Source organism: Nycticebus coucang, chromosome 1, assembly GCF_027406575.1.
Source record: "Nycticebus coucang isolate mNycCou1 chromosome 1, mNycCou1.pri, whole genome shotgun sequence".
Classification (NCBI taxonomy): domain Eukaryota; kingdom Metazoa; phylum Chordata; class Mammalia; order Primates; family Lorisidae; genus Nycticebus; species Nycticebus coucang.
The window spans coordinates 31704119-31728700 of record NC_069780.1 but is presented as its reverse complement, the minus strand read 5'-3'; the positions used below and the strand labels follow the sequence as shown (position 1 = coordinate 31728700).

General features: G+C 34.2%; 1 non-coding gene across 1 annotated transcript; it reads right to left on the bottom strand.

Annotated features, from left to right (window-relative positions):
- Positions 1–1900: 1900 nt before the first annotated feature.
- LOC128592542 (U6 spliceosomal RNA) lies at positions 1901–2002 on the bottom strand. Its single transcript, XR_008381915.1, has one exon. It is a non-coding gene; the product is annotated as a U6 spliceosomal RNA (small nuclear RNA).
- Positions 2003–24582: the final 22580 nt, after the last annotated feature.

Below are 24582 nucleotides of genomic sequence, written 5' to 3'. Positions count from 1 at the left end.
GAAGAAAGAATTAGTGATGTCGAAGACAAGTTACTGAAAATACAGTCAGAAAAAAAAAAAAGAACAACGAACAAAAAGAAATGACGTATGTCTATTAGATCTAGAAAATCATCTCAAAATGGCAAATCAAATTGTTGGTTACCTCAACACTGTACTTTCAGCATTGGATGTATCATCTAGATAGAAAGCCAACTAGGAAACATTGCATTTAATCAACACTATTGATCAAATGTAACAATAAATATTTTTAGAATTCTTTTTTTTGGAATGACCATCAAAGTTGTCATTGTATTATACTTGATGTCCTGAATATCATCAAAATGTCTTCCTTTCAACATTTCCTTTATGTTCAGATAAAGAAAAAGTTGTTGGGGGGGCCAGACAAGGTGACTAGGGAGGGCATTCCAATACAGTTATTTGTTTACTGGCTAACAACTTTCACAGTGTTGTGTTAGCTGGTGCATTGTCCTGCTACAAGAGCCATGAGTTATTGGTGAAAAATTTAGGCTATTTTGGTCCAACATTTTTAGCAACATTTTCAGCACTTTCTAATAGTAAACTTGGTTAACTATTTGTACAGTTGATACAAGTTAATTATGAATAATACCTCTGATATAGAAAAGGTTAGCAACATCATTTTGACTTTTTTTTAATTAATTTATTTTTATTGTTAAATCATAGCTGTGTACATTAGTGCAATCAAGGGGTACAATGTGCGGATTTGATATACAATCTGAAATATTCTCATCAAATTGTTCAACGTAGCCTTCATGTCATTTTCTTAGTTACTGTATGTGGGCATTTGTATTCTACATTTAGTAAGTTTCGCCTGTACCCATTCTAAGATGCACCATAGATGTGGGCTGACAGAATATTTTTGGTAGTGGAGACTTGGCTGACTTTCATTGTGCACTTTGACACTTTGTTTCATCACCAGTGATATCATGGCCTAAAAGATCATCTTGCCTCTCCAAAATGTCTTTGCAAACTTTGACTCTCTTCTTCTTAGTAAAGTATGTCAAGAATGGAAGAAAAAGTACCCAATGTACTCAGCCCTACTATGAAACTAATTTGGGGCTCTCACATGAAAGCTTATAACCCAGTTACAACTTAACAATAGGGGGAAGTGGGAAAGGGGAGGTGGGTAGAGGGAGGGGGATCGGTGGGATCACACCTGTGGTGCATCTTACAGGGGTATTTGTGAAACTTGGTAAATGTAGAATGTAAAGGTTTTGGCACAGTAACTGAGATAACGCCAGAAAGGCTATGTTAACCACTGTGATAAAAATGTGTCAAATGGTCTATGAAGCGAATGAGAAAAAAAAAAAAAACTTTGACTCTCCTTTGCCTCTGTTGATTGGTGACCTCCTTCAGGACCATTTTTGCACTCAACTTTCTCATGCCAAGATTTACATTTGAGACTTCTCTGTTTCTCTAATGATCATCAGTTAGTCTGCTATGCTTCTCACAGTCATCCAATGTATTTGACACACAGTTTTATGAATTGTTGCAACATTTTCATCAGTTCTGCTCATTATTGGCTGCCCTGACTTGTCTTCATCAGTGATACTTTCTCTCCCCTTGTGAAAACATTTAATTGACTTATACACTGCCATTTTCTTCTTGGGATTACCACCATAAACTTGGACTAACATGTCACTGATTTCTCTTCCACTTGCCAAGTTTAATAAATAACAAACTTAATGATTGTTCATTGTTCTAATTCAAGCTTCAACCTTCTAACAATGGCACAGAAAAACATGAAACAACGTTAACAAATGCCACTCAGCAAGACACCACCACACATTGACACAAATAAACACAACTGTGAGACACTGATATACCAAGGGTATGAAACCTTTCTGAAGTGTTGTTTGTTTGTTTGTTTGTTTTTAGCTCAAAAAATATGGAATGCTTCACAAATTTGCCTGTCATCCTTGCACAGGGCCGCTAATCTTCTCTGTATCGTTCCAACTTTAGTAATGTGCTGCCGAAGCAAGCATCTTACTGAGGTGTTTTTACAGTGCTTGTACTATGACAAGTTTGCAATCTTAATTGTCAAACTCCAGGTAGCAACCCTCAACTTTAATTTTTTGACATTGACTAATGTTTCAAATATTTTTTATTATAAAAATCCATTGAGATTCTCTAACTTTGTGGTTGATTTTTGTTTTGGTAACATATATAGCTTTATTTCTTTGTCTATACCTACAACAAACAAAAAGAAACCAAAAATGTTTTAGTGTTGTAAATATTGGTTGCATCAGCAAAACTGTTTCTTAAATCAGAATGTGCTACCTGACATTTACATATCCAAACAGAAAAACAAATACCACATGTACTCACTATTTTGACCAGTCAGACCATCTTCTTATGTCTTCCTGCAATTTATTCTTATTATCTTTGAATGATGCTATGTGAAATCTGAGAATCTTGAGGTCATTAAATCCATTTCACTACTTTTTTCCTCAATTTAGGGTAAAATATTTTAGGAGTACAGTTTGTCTTATTGTTCTTCTAAGACATCTGAGAGAAATGTTAAATGAAATCCATGAAAATAAATAATTTGATCAAGGTCTCACAACTTCTCTATGGCAGGGTGTAAGAGCTGAGTCTCTGGAATCTTGGTTGATGGTGCCATGCTTATTACATGTATTCTGTGTTTAATTATCCTTTCTTTCTAATTATACTTGTTAAGTTGGTTTTCTGACCTGCAACAAAGAATTTATTTCAAGAATATTAAATTAAGTCACATTTTTTTCTTTTTAATTAGATTATTTAGAAACATGACAACACAGGAAACTCTCTTAAAAAAGTTGAAAGCAATTCTTTGGGTGCAGAAACGTATGAATCAAGTCTGGGCTCTGTAAGTTGCTAGCTCTTTTGTATGGTCCTTATCTAAGTCTCTGCCTTTTTAAAATTTATATAATATAAAAATATCTATTCTAGAATTGCTGAAAAAATTACAAGATGCCTGAGACTATGTACCTCAAGTGTGGGCCATCATGAGTTTTTAATAAAAGTTAATAATTTTATTACAATTGATAAAATCAAATGAAATAGATCTAATACAAGGATTAAAGAGAGATGACAAGGGAAGAAATTATGAATACTTATTTTTATGTAACTTTTCTAAATACTGAATAAAATTATTATAATAGTGAATAATGAATAAATAAATATGATATCTATAAGTACAAGATTCAAACAAGATCTGTACCTCTCACCACCCACAAAAATAATTTATGATGGATAGTGGACTTAAACCTAAGAGATGAATTCACTCTTTGCAGATGATATGATTGTATATCTGGAGAACACCAGGGATTCTACTACAAAACTCTTAGAAGTGATCAAGGAATACAGCAGCGTCTCAGGTTACAAAATCAACATTCATAAATTGGTAGCCTTTATATATACCAACAATAGTCAAGCTGAAAAAAACAGTTAAGGACTCTATTCCATTCACAGTACTGCCAAAGAAGATGAAATATTTGGGAGTTTATCTAACAAAGGATGTGAAAGATCTCTATAAAGAGAACTATGAAACTCAAGAAAAGATACAGCTGAAAATGTAACAAATGGAAAAACATACCATGCTCATGGCTGGGAAGAATCAACATTGTTAAAATGTCCATATTACCCAAAGCAATATACTATTTTAATGCAATCCCTATTAAAGCTCCACTGTTATACTTTAAAGATCTTAAAAAAATAATACTTCATTTTATACGGAATCAGATAAAACCTCGAATAACCAAGACATTACTCAGAAATAAAAACAAAGCAGGAGGAATCACACTACCAGACCTCAGACTATACTATAAATCGACAGTGATCAAAATAGCATGGTACTGGCACAAAAACAGAGAGGTAGATGTATGAAACAGAATAGAGAACCAAGAGATGAACCGAGCTACTTACCATTATTTGATCTTTGACAAGCCAATTAAAAACATTCAGTGGGAAAAAGATTACCTATTTAACATGTGCTGGGTGAACTGGCTGTAAGACTGAAACTCGACCCACACCTTTCACCATTAACTAAGATAGACTCTCACTGGATTAAATATTTAAACTTAAAACATGAAACTATAAAAATACTAGAAGAGAGTGCAGGGAAAACTCTTGAAGAAATCGGTCTGAGTGAATATTTTATGAGGAACCCCCCAAGCAATTGAAGAAGCTTCAAAAATACACTACTGGGACCTGATCAAACTAAAAAGCTTCTACACAGCCAAGAACACAGTAAGTAAAGCAGCAGACAGCCCTCAGAATGGGAGAAGATATTTGCAGGTTATGTCTCCAACAAAGGTTTAATAACCAGAATCCACAGAGAACTCAAACATACAAGCAAGAAAAGAACAAGTGATCCCATTGCAGGCTGGGCAAGGGACTTGAAGAGAAACTTCATATGAAAAAATGCTCATTATTCTTAATCATCAGAGAAATGCAAAGCAAAACTACTTTGAGATTTCATCTAACTCCAGTAAGATTAGCCCATATCACAAAATCCCAAGACCAGAGATGTTCTCATGGATGTGGAGAAAAGGGAACACTTCTACACTGCTGGTGGGAATGCAAATTAATACATTCCTTTTGGAAAGATGTTTGGAGAACACTTAGAGATCTAAAAATAGATCTGCTATTCAATCCTATAATTCCTCTACTAGGTATGTACCCAGAAGACCAAAAATCACTTTATAACAAAGATATTTGTACCAGAATGTTTATTGCAGCCCAATTCATAATTGCCAAGTCATGGAAGAGCCCAAGTGCCCATCGATCCACGAATGGATTAATAAATTGTTGTATATGTACACCATGGAATATTATGCAGCCTTAAAGAAAGATGGAGACTTTACCTCTTTCATGTTCACATGGATGGAGCTGGAACATATTCTTCTTAGCAAAGTATCTCAAGAATGCAAGAAAAAGTATCAAATGTACTCAGCCCTACTATGAAACTAGTTTATGGCTCTCATATGAAAGCTATAACCCAGTTATAACCTAAGAATACGGGGAAGGGGAGAGGGAGGGGAAGGACGGGGGAGGATGGGCAGAGGGAGGGTGATTGGTGGGATTACACCTGTGGTGCATCTTACAAGGGTATATGTGAAACTTAGTAAATGTAGAATATAAATATCTTAACACAATAACTTAGAAAATGCCAGGAAGGCTATGTTAACCAGTGTGATGAAAATATGTCAAATGTTCTATGAAACCAGTGTAGGGTGCCCCATGATCACATAAATGTACACAGCTATGATTTAATAATAAAAAAAATAAAAACCTTAGGGATGAAAACATAAAAATTCAAGAGAAAATGTGGTAATAACTCTTATAGACATCAGTCTATGCAAAGAATTTATGAAGAAGACCTCAAAGGCAATCACAGCAACAACAAAAATTACCAAATGGAACTTGTATAAAAGCTTCTGCACAGCCAAGGAAACAACTGATAGAGCAAATAGACAACCTACATAATAGGAGAAAATATCCGCATGGTATATAGTCAATGAAGGGCTTGTAATCAGAATCTACAAAGAACTCAAGCAAATCAGCAATAAAAAATCAAACAGCCCCATTAAAATGTCTGTGAAAAATATGAACACAAAGTTTTGAAAAGAAGATACACTAATGGCCAATAACAAAATGAAAAAAAAATGCTCAATGTCTCTTATCATCAGGGAAATGCAAATCAAAATTACAATGAGATATCACTTAACTCCAGTAAGAATGGCTTTTGTCAAAAAAGTCCAAAAACAGCATGCTGCATGGATGTGGAGAGAAAGGAACGCTTATACACTGTTGGTGAAACTGCAAATTAGTACAATCTCTTTGAAAAGTGGTATGGAGATACTTCAAAGAACTAAATATAGATGTACTATTTGACCCAGAAATTCCACGATTGGACATTTATCCAAAAGTAAAAAAAATGCCATTTCATAAAAAAAACATGTGCACTCAAATGTTTATTGCAGTAGAATTTACAGTTTCAAAGATGTTGAATCAACCCAAGTGCCCATCAATACATGAGCAGATTAATAAAATGTAATATGTATACCACAGAGTACTATTGCCCAATTAAAAATGGTGAACTAATACCTTTTGTAATAATCTGGATGAAACTGGAATCCATTCTTCTAAGTGAGTTATCACAAAAATGGAAAAACAAATACCACATGTACTCACTATTAAACTGGCACTTACTGGTCAACATCCATGTGCACATAAAGAAGTAAAGCTCAATAGGCAGCGCCCATAGCTCAGTCAGCAGGGCACAGGACACATACACCTAGGGTGGCAGGTTGGAACCTTGGCCTGCTAAGCAACAATGACAAATGCAACCAAAAAATAGCTGAGCATTGTGGCAGGCACCTGTAGTCCCAACTACTTGGGAGGCTGAGGCAAGAGAATCACTTAGGCAGAAGAGTTTGAGGTTGCTGTGAGCTGTGATGCCACAGCACTTTACCCAGGGCGACAGCTTGAGACTCTGTCTCAAAGAAAAAAAGAAGAGGAAGAGGAAGAGAGAAAGAAAGAAGGAGGGAGGGAGGGAGGGAGGGAAGGAAGGAAGGAAGGAAGGAAGGAAGGAAGGAAGGAAGGAAGGAAGGAAGGAAGGAAGGAAGGAAGGAAGGAAGGAAGGAAGGAAGGAAGGAAGGAAGGAAGGAAGGAAGGAAGGAAGGAAGGAAGGAAGGAAGGAAGGAAGGAAGGAAGGAAGCTGTTTAGAGCTGGTGGAGGGGTGGAGTAAATTCACACCTAACAGGTGCACCTCATATTACACAGGTGATGGGGACTCTTGTAACTTTGATTCAAACTGTGTGAAATCAATTCAAATAACCAAAACATTTGTACCCCCATAATAGTCTGCAATAAAAAACATTTTGTTTACAAATAGAATAGTTTTTTTTTTTAACTAGTATTTCCTTGTAAATACTATTCTACTTGTAAACAAAACAAAAAAGAAGGAAATCCTATCACAGGCTGTAATGTGGATAAACCAGGAAGACATATGCTAAGTGAAGAAAGCCAGCCACAAAAGGACAAATACTGTACGAGTCCCCTCTGTGAAGCACTTAGAGTAGCAAAATTCATACGGAAAGAAAGAATGGTGGTTACCAGGGACTGACAGGAAGGGGAATGGGGAGTTATTGCTTATATGGGTACAAAGTTTCAGTGTGGGTTGATAAAAATAGCCTGCAAATGGATTGTGGTAATGGTTGTACAACAATGTGAATGTATTTGAATTGTACGCTTGGAATGGTAAATATAATGAATTTTTATTGTAAATATTTTACCACAATAAAAAATCCCCAGAAACATGATAAAGTTGTAGAGAGAATAGGGAGAATGTAAATAATTCTTCCACTTTCTCTGAATTCTCTGTGGTAATAGAGAAGCCTGAGAAACTAAACACTTTTCCTGCTCATTGCTCGTTACCCCAAGGTCAAGCCTCCAGACAAATTTTCTTAGCATAAGAAAATTTACACAACTAAAACTACAAGGAGGTATCACTGCACAATGTCTGAAATTTTAAAAAAGGGTGATCATGCCAAGTGTTGTTGAGGATGTAGAACCACCAGCATTCTTTTAATTTTCTGGAGCTAATGTAAAATTATACAACCAATTTGGAAAACAACAAGTTAGTGTCTTTGCTTGGGCTGCTAAGAGCATCAAAGACAAGGTAGCTTATAAACAACAGAAATTTATCACAGTTCTAGGGACTGGAAGTCTGCGATCAGGGTGCTAGCTTGGCTGGGTCTTGGTTTGGGTCCTCATCTGGGTTGCAGATGTCCACCTTCCCCTCATATCTTTATGTCATAGAAAGAGAATGCTGGGCGGTGCCTGTGGCTCAGTGAGTAGGGCACCAGCCCCATATACCGAGGGTGGCGGGTTCAAACCCGGCCCCAGCCAAACTACAACAAATAATAGCTGGGCGCCTGTAGTCCCAGCTACTCAGAGGCTGAGGCAAGAGAATGGCTTAAGCCCCCTAAGCCCAGAAGTTTGAGGTTGCTGTGAGCTGTGACTCCAGAGCACTCTACCAATGGTGATAAAGTGAGCCTCTTGTCTCTAAAAAAAAACAAAAAACAAACAAAAAAAAAACAGAGTGCTATGGTCTTCATCCATGAAACCCATTCACAAAGGCTCTCTGCTCATGACCTAATTACCTCCCCAAGTGCCCACCTCCAAATATGTTGGGAATTCAAGCTTCAACATATAGTTTTGGCAGGGGTAGAGGCACAAAATCATTCAGTATATAGCAATGAGCTTTTTTTTTTAAAGATCAAAGACAGACCTATTACACTTAAAGGTATCTATTTATGAAAAAGAAAAACACAAGTCCAAGACTTGCACACAAATGATGACAGCCGCCTTATTTGCGATGCCCTAAAATTGGACACAACTTCCACATCCATTAAGATGTAAGAGGATAAACAAATCATGAAGTATTTATACAATGAAATACTACACAGGAGTGAAAAGAAATGGATTTTTGATACTCATAACAATATGAATAAATGATCCAAATAATTATTCTGTGTAAAAGAAGCCAGCCTTTTCTCCCTCCCCCTAAAAAAATGATTCCACTTAGCATGAAACCTTGAAAATATATAGGAAATATGTAGTGACATAAAAAAAGATCATATGTCTGGGAGATTATATCGGGGTAGAGACTGGAACATGAGACAAATTTGGAGAGTAATAGACACAACCTATTGAACTGAACCCTTTAAATATTGGATGTCAATTATACCCAATAACATGTTTTTCTTTTAAAAGTTTATGTTACACAAAATATAGTCTTCTCTCTCAAATAAGTGTACTGGAGTCGCTTTGCAAGTGACAAAAATGGAAGCATAAAAGCACAGTTAGACATGTTTATAGGATTATCTCAGATCTTTTATTCTATGTTATATTCTAAAAATTAAAATTATTAGATCTAATAAGGGACAGAATTATTTTTGCATTTTACATAAGATACTGACAGAGCAAATCAAGGAAAGTGTTACAATATACAATCCTTAAGTTTGTTATTCTAGTTTTCTGCATAGGACTGTATTCAACTTGGCAACTTGTGGATTCAAACCCTTTTGGAGAAAATGTCATTAATCCACAGATTTCCCAGTAGTAAAGATTATTCATAGAAAAAATAATGCCTGAAGTTAAGTGGTAAAAAAAAAAAAAGTCCCACTTCAAAGTTGCCTGAAGATATACAAGAGAAATATGGACTTTACAGTTTGGTAGAGTACAGGCTAGAAATGATGTAAATGATGTGATCACAGTGGTTTAGCTTCTCATCTTCCCCATTTTTATATACAGAGAAGGAGAGAATCAGTGACAGCTGTTTTCAACAATAATCTGTACACTTGGACTTCTGTTAAAAGCCTACTCGAAACTTAAAAGACTGCATAACAAACATGCTCCTTTATGAAAATTAGGAAACTTACACAAATTGAGGTGCAAACAAAATTTCTTTACGATGAAAACCACAGGAATGAACAGTTTTGTCATTGTGAAATTCCATTCTAAATAAGCAAACTGCCATGGATCAAATTTTCAGCCCATAGAGCAAATACTCAGCTTCCCATCATTCTTTATAAAAACTGTCAAGTGTCAGACAGTGAATTAGTATGTGAAGAGAAATATTTTATATAGGGCAGGTGTTTTGTGAATGTTTTTGACTGACAAGAATTCTGCAAAAACCTGGACTGAAGAAATTAAACCCTACTGTTTGTTGTCACTTAAATTTGAAGGATTCAGGGAATCTCCCTAGCCTCCAAATATCTCTCCATTGGCCTGTCAAAATGCCTATAATTTCACCATTAGAAATTCTCTCCTTTCAAGAAGATGAGGCCTTAAGTGAGCTAAGGCACAGGAGAGAGCAAATATGTGAACAATTGATTGGGCCTATGAATCTCTGATGTGTTTGAACTTTGTGAAAATGGAAATTTTATTTCCCCATTGCAAGAACTTCAGCTCTCAAAATTACTTAGTTAGCTCATTTATGGTAAAACATTTATCTCCTATCTCCTAGATCAAAAAGTCTATCTATTATTATGACATTATTATGTTATCAAATGTGCTCAAATAATACAAATCAAGTCACTTAGTGTTATTTCTCTTTCCCTAAGACTCTTTAAGACACAACAGTTAGTGATTTTGTTTTAAAAAAAGTAATCAGTAACAACTGATAGAATTCGAAACGAGTGAGCTAAGTTGGTGAGAATGTGTGTGTGTGTGTACATGTCTAAGAGGGGTGAGTGTAATTTCAGGATCTATGCAGTAATTAGCGATGTTCTGAAGGGACTGGTATAGTAACATCATAGTTTTTGCTTATAGAGAGTCAAAGTTATAATTCTTCATAACGTAAGGCTCTTGAGCACTATAAAAGCAAGCAAACATATGTAGCAGTGAATAAACAACCAAAAGCCAATGCCTCAGTCTCCAGAGCTCTAGCTCTCAGGAATGAGACAAACAGAACTGAAAATACATGGACACCTGCCCAAGAAAGCACTTTTAACAGCCTACCCCAAATCTCAGGTTTGTGTGCTGGGCTTTCCCCAGCCTCATCATAAGCCATTGCCATGTAATTCCAATCAAATTCCATACAGGAGCATATGCTGCATTATGGTTGCTTCCCTGCCTGTTCTCTCTTGACACTTGCTGTTTTCCAGGCATCCTCGTCTGCCTGCTCCTGATGCTCATCGGTACTGACGTGACCAGAAACCCACAATATGAAATGCTCATCTTATCACAGCCTGTGTGTTTTGTAATTGAGTGGAGGGAGGGGGATGTCCGGTCTGCAATGAAACCATTAGATCTACATTCTTTGGACATACATCCTTCTCTTCATCCTTTTGAAGCTGTTGCCTTTAGCTACATTTCATTCACAATTCACATTTGCTAAAATCGAAATAAACGCAAACATCTTTAAAAGGAGACAAGAGACACTCATCAGGATGCATTTTTGTCAACCCTCCCCCCTTTTTTCTCCTTCATTCAGAGAGGGTGGCTTCTTCAAATGCACACTTTGCTTTTGACAGCTCTACAGTGATCGGATGCGGCAGGAAATAGTCCCTGGCACATAAAATCAACTGATTCAACTATGCAATATTTATTTCATGGCCAACATAAATAAAAATAAAATATTTCCTTGAACATTTTTGCTCACACACTGCCTGGATGCCTTGCCAGCAACTTTTCTTCCATTAGAAAACTTTTATTTGCTTTGCACTATACCACACATCTTCTCCTTTGATCTGACTCTAATTGAACTATTCTTTGTTGAATAATAAAATATAAGTATTGCTTGGTAATGGATTGTGAATATATTGTAGATAATGCAATAATGGTGGAATGAGTGCAGCTTGATGAAGATATTATTAAATTCATATAAGTAAAGCCCTTCAAGGGGAAAGAAGTTCTTACTCTAATGACCAATTACCTAAGTCTTGCTTTAGCCATACTGGCATTATGAAGCTGTTATTGTTCACTGATTTAGGCTTTTAAGTTAGTGGGTTAATCATGACCTTGATAAATCCAAATCCCAATTATTAGGGTGGGCCCAACGTAATTCAGGAAACCGTAGAGAAATCACAACTTGTAGTAGATTGTATAGCCACAAGGGGTCAAGCAAAAGCAAACCTGATTTTCACCACATCATGAAACCTAATTGACACAGTGAGAGAACACTGGGGAATCTCTGTTGCACACAGGAAAGCATTTGTATGGTCAAAGTTTTCCTGGAGTGGCAGGAAATCATTAGTCATACACTCAGTAAGACTATATTCCCAGAAAAAGCCACAGAGGTGAGTTGGAAGATGGTGACAAAAGATGTCCTGATGAAACTGTATCTAGTAAACTAAATTATCCATGTTTTTATGTAGTTTGGGCAATGCTGCAGATGTTATTTTTTCTGTGTGGTGTTTTGACTTTTGTTTTAATTGTGTTTTATTTTGTTTTTTAGATAGAAAAAGAAATTTATATCTTTTAATGAGAGCACAGCCAATATAGTTATTGAAAGAAGACAACAGAGCTGCTCTCAGGGATAGAATCCAGGGGACTGTGTGTTACTAAGACATTTATTGGAATGACCAATGCAAGTACTTCCAGCAGAGTTTGGTGCCGTGGGAATATTTGTAGGCTCTAAATTCTGAACAAAATTTATTCAACTTACTAAATGTGGGTTTGGGTTATTTAGCAGAAGCTATCCAACTTTTTAACTTTCACTCTTTCTAAAATTAAATTAAATTTAGAGTAAAACTGCCTCCGTACATCACAAACCACAAAATGACTTAGTGTAAAACCAAACTGCAACCTGAGTTGGGTGTCCAGCCTTTTTTCTTCTCTACCTCACATTGTAAGAAGAGTTGTCTTGGGCCACACATTAAATACACAAACACTAAAGAAAGCTGATGAGCAAAAAAAAGGAAAAGGTCCCTGCATAATTTTCATAATATCTGTCACCAGAGGTAAATAAAACAGTCCTCACATAATCCTCAGGAGGCTGAGGCCTGCAGATCGGCCTCCAGCCTGAATGTCAGCCAGTCACAGCAGCTGAGTTTCAGCCTATCATAGGCTGCCAGCTGATCAGACTGTGTGCATAGGAGGCAAATGCCTCATCCCATCTTGCCCAACTAAGGGATATTCTCTGTTTGTTTGTTTGTTTCTTGTTCTCCCACCCCTATAATTACTGCCTACAACTGTTGCTAAAGTTCCCTGAACCTCTCCTGATGCCATTCTTTGGTCAAATAAACTGTTTAATTTGTTTCAAATTTTTCTTTTAATATCTTAAAATATTGTTTTAAGAACTACATTACCCTTGTGAATTTAATTGTATAAATCATGTAATTTTGATGTATTCTAAAAATTGACCTTTTAAATTCACAATTACATTACTCTTTTAAGTGTATATGACTGAATATAGAGAACATAGCATTCAGTTTCTATCTCAGTTCATTAAAATTACATCATAGTAAAACATTATAGGCAAGCATTATATTTTTTATATTTGCGTATTTCTATCCCCTTTTCATATAATTACATCCTAACTATGTAATACTGAGTTTGAAAGACATTAATCACAGATCTCATTTCTCTATAGTTTATATATGTCTCTGTGTATCTGTAAGTCTCTGAGTTTTGAAAATGTCTGTAGTATTAACAACATTGTGGTGATTTTAGTAAACAATTGGTCTAAAATATCCTACCAGTTTTGATAATTAATTTTTGAAAAAATAAAAACACATTGAAATGTATATGTTTGTGTGACAGGCTGAACTTTAAACTATTGTTTTATTTGTATGTAAATTGATATTTGTAATAGAATTAAATGATGCTTAGCAATAGCTCTATGTTTTTGTTTTTATGGATATAAGATTTAAGAATAATTTTTCTTATAAGCTGTACACATATAGGAAAGGTAGAGTTTAGCCTTTTGGTAACACACTATTTTTACTTCTCTTAGTTATATATCTAATGGCATTAGTGGTCTGTCATCAAATACTATATTTTTTGGTTTGAAAGCTTCTTACATTTACTGAAAGAAAAGAATTAAGTCCCCTAAACAGCAAGATGATGGTCATTGGAGTCATTTGCTTTCTCTGTTTCTGAAAAGCATAACTTAAATGCTTTCAAGAAGTTCCTTAATAATTATTGATGATGCTTTTTATTTTTCAATTAGAGGCAGCTTATTTAACTTGATGTAATCATAAAGTGTTGAGGACATTTAAATATTACAAACTCCACTATATGTTTTCCAATATAGTTTTTACACAAACTACATTCATCTTACTTTGCATGATATCTGCTTGTACCAAAACTTTGAGCTATATTATTTGACTTTATTTTTAGGATAGAAATCAATTAGAAAAGCCAACTCTTACAAATTTAATTAATTGCTTGAGACTTGCATTCCACAAAAAAGCCTAATTTTTTATTCAATTCGAACAATTATTTTGTATGCATTGTTGTGACTACCATGTATGTTCTAAGTTTTAAAATATATGCTAGAAAGAGTCAGGTGAATTGTAATACCCAAAGGTTTCCCTTAAGTTAGTTGCCTAATTAGAACAAGTTGCAGCCTCCTTTGATATTTCTTAGTGATGAGCATTTTGCTTTGTTACCATAAGACTCTTTCTGGAGCAATCCGTTCTTTGTTAGAAATGGGGACATAAAATAGGCTGGGTCACTAAACAGCAATTATATTTTCTATCACCTTCTACGATATATTTGGATGATTCATATCCTAAAAATAGCCCATATAGATAATTTATAGTGTCACATTTTTCTATTTTCTACATATATATACACACACGTGCATATATTTATATGTACACACACACACTTGTGCATATATTTATATACACACACGTGCATATATTTGTATATATATACACACACACTTGTGCATATATTTATACACGCACACACACTTGTGCATATATTTATACACGCACACACACTTGTGCATATATATATATACAAGACAGGAAAGATTCAGAAGCTTGCTACACATTGATGTTGTATTGATTAAAGGACACCAACCCTTTTCAATTTCCACTTGTGTGTTTTAAAAAACAATGAAACAAAGCTTCTTATGCCTTTATTATGAAAATTTTCATGGATTTATAAAAGTGGAGAAAGTGGCATAATGAACCTCAAAACATCCCTTTAAGTTTCAACAACTAAAAACAAATGGCCAATCTTTTTTCATCATTTTTTTTAATCTCCATGGTCTTTTTATTTTTTTTTCGTTTTGGATTGATATAAGAGTACAATTAGATTACATTGTTTGCATTTGTTAGGTTAAGTCTAAGTTGTAGTTGAGCTGTTAACCCAGATGGTGTGCCATATACCCCTACATTGTAGCCATTGGGTAATAGTACACCAAACTTCCTCCCTCCTCCCTCTGCCCCCTTCTCTCTCCCCTCTCCCCTCTTCTCCTTCCCTTCCACCACCACCCCCCCATTTCAATGTAGTTGTCTTTTTCTTCCATATGAAAGTCTTGTTCATCTATTGGTTTCATATTAGTACTGAGTACTATGGATACTTGCTTTCCCATTCTTGTGATACTTTACTAAGGAGAATGTTCTCCAAATCCATCCTGTAAGGACAAAAGATGTAAACTCTCCACCTTTTTTAATGGCTGAATAGTCTTCTATGGTATATATATACAACAGCTTATTAATTCGTGTGTGGACACAGGCAATTGTGAATTGAGCTGTGATAAACATTCTAGTGCAAATGTCCTTATGGTAACTGATTTTTTTTCTTCCGGGTAGACATACTGCTATCAACATTGCATCCACTTCCTCCAGTCATGGCTTATTTTTTAAGCAAATCTCAGATTTTACATAATTTTCATTATATATATATTAAAACAAAAATATTTTATAGGTAAATATGATGATGTTATCAATTTTAATTTCTTAGTGCAATCAACTGTTTAGCCAGTGGTCACATTTTTGTGATTATAAATAAAAAATAACCCTGCATTTGCAATTTGTGTAACAGACTTATGTTGCCTCTGCTTTTAGAGCTTTATTCACAGAATCTTTGCCTGAACCATTGATCTTAAATGTCTCTTTTTTTTTTCTGATACTAATTGTGAAGTTTCAAGTTTTCTATTTATGTCTTTATTCTATTTTGAGTTGTTTTTGTATATGGCAATAGATAGGGTCTAGTATGTATACATATTTTCCCCAGCACCATTTGTTGAAGAAACTGTTCTTTCCTCAGTGTATATTCTTTGTACCTTTATGAAAACTAAGTTGTCTCATTGTCTTTATGTGAATCTCATTCAAGGATCTTTCTTCTGATCTCTTGGTCTGTGTCTGTTTTAATGCCAACATCCTACTATTCTGGTTTCTATAACCTTGTAATACATTTTTACATCAGGTACTGTGATGCCTCCAGCTTTGATCTTTCTGCTCAGATTTCTTTGGCTATTTGGAGTCGTGGTTCCATACAGATTTTAGGGTTGTTTCATTTGAAGAATGTCATTGGTATTTTGATAGGGAGTGCAGTGAAATGGTAGATTGCTTCTGGCAGCTTGGTGATTTAAAAATATTCTTCTAATATTGAGCATGGAATATTTTTCTGTTTGTGTCATTTATAATGTTTTTATCAGTGTCTCCTAGTTTTCCTTGTAGAGATCAATAACCTACTTGGTTAAATTTATTTCTAAATATTTTGTATTTTGTGGTTATTGAGGTGGCTTTTTGATTACTTATTCACATAGTTTATTGGTATGTGGAAACACTATTGATTTTTGTACATTTATTTTTATCCTACAGCTTTAGTGAATTCTTTTATGTGTTCCAAGAGTTTTTTTGTGGAATCCTTAGGTGTATCTTTATATTAAATTATGTTATAGGCAAACAAGAACGATTTGACTTCCTCTCTTCTAATTTGTATGCCACTTATTTATTTTGCTAAATTGTTATGACTAGGACTTCTAGTGCTACAAATGAGAGTAATGAAAATGGCCATCCTTATTTTTCTTTAGTTCTTAGAGGAAAAGCTTTCAACTTTTCCCCATACATTGTCACATTCGCTATATGTTTTTTATTAATATATATTTTATTGTGTTGAGGTATGTTCTTTCTGTACATAATTTGTTGAGAGTTTTTATTATGAAGTGGTATTTAATTTCACTGAAGTATTTCCTGAATCTATTTAGATGATCATATGAATTTGGTCCGTATGTTAATGAGATCTATCACATTTATTGATTTGCTTATGTCGAATCATTTTTTTTTATGTCGAATCATTTTTATATGCCTGGAATAAAACCCACTTATTAAGACTGAATTGCTAACCTGTATTTTCCTGTATTACACTGAATTTTTTAGAAGCATTATGTTGAAGTTATTTTCAGGTATTTGATATATCTCTTTTTCTTTGGAATATTGTGCTAGAGAGTTGTGTGTGCTTTTAAAATTGTCAATTTCTTATTTGTCAATATTTCTTGTGTCCCTATTTGATATATGCACATTTGATGAAACAGTCAGCTCTTCAAAATTTTTGGAGTAGCTATTACAGGGCAAGACATTTTCCTATAGATGTCTCCTATGGTGTCAGTGAGTAGTATGGTTTGGCTTTGGTCTTTGCCTAAAGTATATTCAAGTTTAGCTTCTATCACTGTATAATCTATCTTATCCCTGCTACAATCATAGGTGTATTTGCTTTTTACTTTTTAGATTTTATTTTTTCAAGTTTTATTGAAGGATGATTACAAATAAAAATTGCATACATTTCCCATGCATGACACAATGCTTTGATACATTGTGAAATGATCACCACAATCAAAGTAATTAATATATCCATCACCTCACAATTACTTTTTGGTAGTGAAAATATTTATGATCTATTCTTTTATCAAGTTTTATATAAAAAATACAGGATGATTAACAATAATCACCATGCTTTACAGTATGTCTCTAGAAATCATTCATCTTTCACAACTAAAATTTTGTACCCTGTGATCAACATCTAGCCCTCCCCATGCTCCAGCTTTTGACAACTTATCTATTCTCTGTTTCCACAATTTCATGTTTGTAATATTTTTTTAATTGTTTTATTTACTTTCCATTTAAAAATTCTTCTCTCCCTTAAGTACAATGTGGTATGGTCAGGTTTATATATATATTTTTAAAATCACTCTGATTCCATGTACGAAATATGTTAACAGGGCAAGTGCAGACACAGTGAACATAGATTAAGTTTATTGCGTCATATGACGTCATGGTAGCCTGTGGTTGATTCCTTGATACTTTAGAATCCATTGCCCTTTGTGATGTTCTTGATATTTGTTGCACCTATATGGAATATTTTGATTACACACTGTGTATTAAACCATTGCCTTATTTTTTATTTTTAAACTTCATTTAAACTGTTAATATTATTCAAATGAATTGGGTCTCCTTTATTTACTATCAATAAATAGTTGCCCAAGGCTATTTTCTTGATTTTTTGGAAGTATTTAAGAAAACAGTATTATCTTTCTTTTGGTTGCAAATTCAAAACTGCAGCACCTAGACTAAAGCTCCAAACGGCAAAAGAAATCACCAGTCACACACATTTAAATATATAAAGTAATTTTACTGTTAATCTGGCCATTTTATTACCAATATCTGTGAAAAGCTTATACATCTCACCTTTTGTTTATTATGTAACTATTTTATTTGTGCTGATATTTTCTGGATGTGATCTGAGCAGCCTGATTAACATACCATTCAGCTTGCTGGGCTTTATTCAGGGTTGGGCACATAGGGAAAGGGTAAAGAAAACATTCTAAGTTATTTTAAGGCTATATAACTTAGAAATTACTTTTCTGTGAATGTAATCTCATGTTTGAAAATTCTTAATCAGGCAAAACAGAAATCCTCAAATTCAGAAAAAAATAGCATTTCCTTCTTACAGATATTTTAGCTGTGCAATTTGATTGCATTGATATTTGTAATCTGTAAAAATTCTAGGCCTCCGCTCTGTTGATGATGCTTGATTATGAATGATGAAGAAAAGAATGCAAGCATTAGTTTCATTTTGGCATTAGGCACCATTTCAAAGAGAGACTCAATGAATAAAATATGTGGGAAAAAACTGCCTTCTACAAAGTGCTATAAATTTGATTAATAAAAATACTAATAATGATAATAACCATCTTTCTGATTCCTTGAGTAATGGGAATACAACAATTCAAATTGGCTACTTCCTTTTTTCCTCTACTTCTCATCTCACACTAACCCCTCAGTTTTTCAACTAACTCTTCAGCAGTGAATGTTACAATTCCTCTGTAAAATCATATCATTATCAAATATATTGGGTAATTTTTTTGTTTGGACTCTAATCAAACTTTCTATTACATTTTATTTTACTGGCCACAACCTCTTACTTTGAATTTCTTCTATCATGATTTGTTTGGTATAATAAATTTGGTCTCCTAATTTTTCTTCATTCACTTTAGCATTTCTTCTCTATTTCTTTATGTCCTTCATAATACCTACTTCTGTCCCTTCCCAAACCTCCCACTACCACCACCATCACCACAACCCCATCTCAGGTAACCACAGATCTTATACATATGTACATTGTCATAAAGAATTTGCTGGCATTTTCTAAAATTTTATATAAATAGATGGTAAGCATTCCTCCCACCCACAGCTTTTGTTACTCAAAACAATTGTTTTAGAATTTGTTCATGTTGTTATTTGTATTGACAGTTAATTTTTTTCTATTAATGATAAGTGTTGTATTGTACAGATATATCATAATTTGTTTATCTCTTCACCCTTGATACATATTATTTTGTGTCCATTTGTTGGTTTCTACAAATAAGCTATTTTTTTCATGAAGCAGAGGATCATAGTTTTGATGAAGTAGATTTTGTTGTTGATTTTACTTGTTTGTTTTACATTATATTTAATTGAAAAGTAATGATTGTATATATTAAGTATAATGTCAAGTTTTTATGCAGGCAAACATTGTGGAATAATTAAATCAACCTGTTAACACATTCATCACTTCATTTACTTATTATTTTCTGATGATAGAAATATTAATTAGAACATTTAAAATATACTCTCTATCAATTTTTATGGATTATTGTTTTGGTGTGATAACTTAAAAGTCCTTGTTTAAGTCACAAAGATTTTCTTATTGTGTTAGTTTTAAATTAAACTGTTTATTGTATAAGTTGTGTAAATTAGATTGCATTGTGGTTTAATTTCCATTTAGCTGTTGACTAATGATGTTAAAAATTTATAGCTTTATGTTATCTATAATTTAGACAACATTTCAAATCAATGTAGCAGGGTTTTGAAAATCAATTGATTGTGTATGTGCATATTGTAGAATCTACACCACTACTACTTTTGTCCATCTTGATACAAATATAATTTTATGTCAATTGCTATAGGTTTATGTTTTGAAGTCAAGCAGTTAAAATTTTCAACTAATTTTGATAGTAAATTTGATAGTGTTTCTACTTCATCTAAATTTACAATTGTTCATTGTAAGAATATTGGCATTCACATAACATATAGTCTCATCTGTCTGACATCTACCTATAACCATACAATATACAATTCATATTTTTGTATTTATCTTGAATCCCGCCATCTTTCTAAACTTACTTATTACTATATTTAGTAGTTTGTAGATTCAATTGGGTATTCTATGTAAATAATCTTGTTCTTTTTGAATAAAGAGATTTTTTACTTTTCCATTACTAATTTTAATAACTTGTATTTGTTTTTCTTGCCTTATTGCCCTGGCTAGTTGTAAGAGTATACATTCTTCGCTTATTCCTAATCATAGAATGTGTTTTTCAGTTTTTCAAAATTTAGTGTTATCACAGCTGTAAGTTTAATGTATACATGCCTTATTGGTTTAAGGTGTTTCTTAATGTTTTGGTGAGTATTTTTAAGCAAGCATATATATTGAATTTTGTGCAATACATGTTATGCATCTATTGTGATAAACATAGGATTTTTCAATTTCTATTAATATAGTAAATTATAGAGTTTGATTTTTGAATGATAAACTACTTTACCTTCCAGGAATAAAGCTTGCTTGATCAAAATATACAGTCATTCCTCACTTTAGGTGGGGATACATTTAGAGAAATGTGTTTTTAGGCAATTCATCATTATGCAAACATCATATAGTGTACTTACACTAATGTCAATGCTATACGGTATGGCCTATTGCTCTAGGCTAAAAATTTTTACAGCATATCACCATAGTGAATACTGTAGTCAATTGTAGCACAATGGTAACTATTTGCGTTTCTAAATGTAGAAAAGGTATAGCAGACATATGGCATAAAAGATAATAAATTGTCACCTGCATAGGGCACTTCACATGAATGGAACTTGCAGGACTGGAAGGTGCTCAGAATGAGTCAGTGAGTGATGAGTGAACATAAACTCCTTACACATTACTGTATACTAATGTAGACTTCACATACACTGTACCATAGGCCACGCTAAATTTATACAATATATTTTTCTCTTTTTTCAATGACAAATTAACCTTAGATTACTGTAATTTTTTTTTTTTACTTTACAAAATTTTAAATTTGTTAAAGCTTTTTTTGTAATGATACTTAGCTTAAAACACAAACATATTGTATAGGCATACCAAAATATTTTATTTCCTTACATTATTATAATATAAAGTTTATTATATATATTTTACTTTTTAAACTATTTTGATAAAAGTGAAGACAAAAATACACACATTAGCCCAGACCTACACAGGGACAAGATCATCAACATCTACCTCTATATCTTGTACCTCTGGAAAGTATCCACGGGTACTAACACCCATAGAGGCTGTGATAACAAAGCCTCCTTCTGAAATAACACCTGAAGAATCTGCTTGAAACTATTGTACAGTTAACTTGTTTAATAATTAGAGGGAATATACTCTAAAAAAGCAATACAATGTATAATATAGTAACTATATAAACCAATAACATAGTCAATTATTATCAAGTGTTATGTACTATACATAATTGTATGTGATACACTTTTATGCACCTGTCAGTGTGGTAGGTTTGTTTACACTAGCATCACCACAACACGTGAGCAATTCTTTGTGGTGTGAGTTATGACAGCTGTGAAGTCACTAGTTGATAAGAGTTTTTTAGCTCCCTTATAATCTTATGGGACCACCATATATCATGTAATCTTTCATTGACAGAAATGTCATTATATGGTGCACAATTATATTTAAATGGTTCAAAGGCATATTTGACCCATAGTTTGGATTTTTTCAATACTACAGCATGATTTGTTTAAGCTCTACCTATAAATTCTAGTTTATTGTATAAACAGATTCTTTTCCTCATTGGCAGAAATCTAAGAAATCCCTTATTAGAAGTTCACTAAAAGCAGGTCTTGCTGCTATTGCCACTCTTAGTTCTTTTCATCTAAAACCCCCAAGGCTTGTCCCCAAAGCCCTTATTTAGTGACTGATATATTCAAAAGCAAGACCCCAGATCTTACAATACTCTTACTCCTTTCCATTCTCACTTTTTGTCTCTTCTTTCTGTTATTCGCTTTCTTCCTTTCCTTTTAGCAAATATTTAGTAAACCACCTTTGTAGTGTGGTTTGTACACCAGGGTGTTCACTCCTCAATGACACTGGCACTTGTTTTATGAACTTTACAGTTTAGTTACAGAGGTTGATAATAATCAATAATCTGTAATTCAGGGATTAGCATAAAATCATGCTATGGTATAAAAATGCAAGAAAATTTATGATTGAGCTGTATGAAAAAATGTTTTCATCTTTCACTAATGGCAGTCGTGGGGGAAAGCTTTCTGGGTTCAAATCCTGTTTCTAAAATTTAATAAATTTGAGAAATTGAACAAGATGCCTAACTCCATGTGTCTTTATTTCCTTAGCTGAAAAGTGAGGATGATCTTAGCATGTACCCCCTAGTATCACAGTGGAAAACATAATGAGATAATATATATAGCATTATAAAAGTTAGGGAACATAAAATGCTTAATAAATAAAACTAATTATTATATTCCTGTTACTTTTATTTCTATAATCAACACCAACTACTAAACTTTCTAGAGAAAAGACATAAAGACTCTCATCATATTAATTAAGTTTTAATTATGGTCTACTCTGTTTATCTCCACTTGCCTCCTCCATACGTGGATACTCAGTTATATTCTGTAAACTTGGATTTCATCAAGATTTTGGTTAATGGTTCTAGTAGCTATTTTAATTTGGGATTTACTATAAATACTTGTCAGTATGTCAACTTTCAGTTGACTCCAATAATCTTACATAGTACCTGTTCCAGAAATATAATGTTAGCTAATTAAAAGTGCTATCAATAAAAGTGATGGGAAATAACAATAATTTTCCAATAACATTTAGCATTATTGGGGTGGAGCAAGATGGTGGCCAAGTAACAGCTTCTTTGCAACTGCACACAGTGAGATTAGGGAGAGAAGACTCCAGACACCTCTGGCTTGTGGGCACTTCCAAGAAACATCCTTTTTGGGACAAAGGGAGGCAGCAGGAGACTTCTGGACCCTAGGAGGAGGACAAAAGCAGTGGAGGAGTGGCAAGTGGTTGCATTTGGTCTCAGGCTGTGGCACCTGCCATGACTATATCTACAGCAACAGAAAGATTACAGATGAGGAAGGCCTTCCCTACAAGTAGTCTTGTTTTTTTGGACTAGGCCACTTGGTTGAATTACCTTGGGTGAGTGTGTAAGTGACTTTGAGCGGTGTCCAGAGTTCGGGAGTGAGATGTTGGGCCAGAATAGAGCTTACATTGTTCAGCTGTAGGCTGCACAGCCATTTGGGAGAGCTTCCCTGCAGGATCCTCCCTCAAGGTCCCAGAATGAGGCCTGTGCTTGGAGACCTTGGGCAAGTGATCTAGTGACTTTGAACAGTGCCCAGAGGTTGGGTCTGAGACTCCAGGAATGAACAGAGTTTTCAGTATTAAGCTGTAGGAGAGCTGCCTTGCAGCCTTGGCCCTCAGGGGCTTAGAGTGAGGCTGATTTTGGTGCACCTGATAAGTGGGCAACCACTTCAGGAGAGATCCCAGTGACACATGCTTTCCTAGAAAAGCCTCGGCTTAGCTAAAAGCAGGCTGATGAGAGATTCAGGCTCTTAACCCTGGTGGGTTTGAGGGCAAAGAAGTCAGCAGAAGCCTCCAGTCTCCACCTTTTACAGCTACATCAGCATTATGATTAGCATCTCATACCCCAGAAGATCACCTGTTGCCCAGGCAATATTCAACAAGATATATATATTGCTTTTTGTGGGTTTTTTCTTCTCCTTTTATTTCAACTTTCCCCCCTCTAGATTTTGCTGTCTATTTTCTTTTCCTTTCTTTTTCTTCATTTTTCTAAGTGTAAATTAATTTTTCATTGTCACCTTCTTTAGTGATAAGAACTTCATTTTTGCTATTGTTTTTGCCTGTTATTTGAGTTTTCCCCCAGGTTTTTCCTGTAAGGTTTTTTGTTTGTTTTGGTTTGAATTATAATATTTTTGTTTTTCCTCTCTATTTGCTGGAGATGGAGTACTGTTTCTGCTCAAGCTGGCAAAGAGCTGTAGAACTCAAGAGAACTACCCAACCCAGCACCCTTAGAAGTTGGGGAGTTTTTAATGTTGGGTCTAAATACCCTACTGTACACATTTTTACTCCTGTCTCCCTCTTTCTGTGCCTCTCTTCTTCTTGTCAATATTCTCTTTTACTCATCCCCTTTCCTTTATCTTTTTTCTTTTCTTTTCTTTTTTTAATCTTTTTTTCCTTCTTGTTCTTTAGTCTTCTCATCTTTAGGTCAGAGGCATGGTAACTTAAAGAGAAAGAGGAAGTGAAAGGAAAATTAGGGCATGGAAACAGACAAAAGAAAACACTCATGAGGAAGAAACAGCAGAAAATCCTGGCAACATGAAAAATCGGACCAGAACAACCCCCCAAGGGACCATGAGGTAGCTACTGCAGAGGAGTTCACCTATAAAGAAATGTTAGAAATTACAGAAGGGGAATTTAAAATACATATGATAAAAACAATGAAGGAAAGTGCTGAGAAAGTGG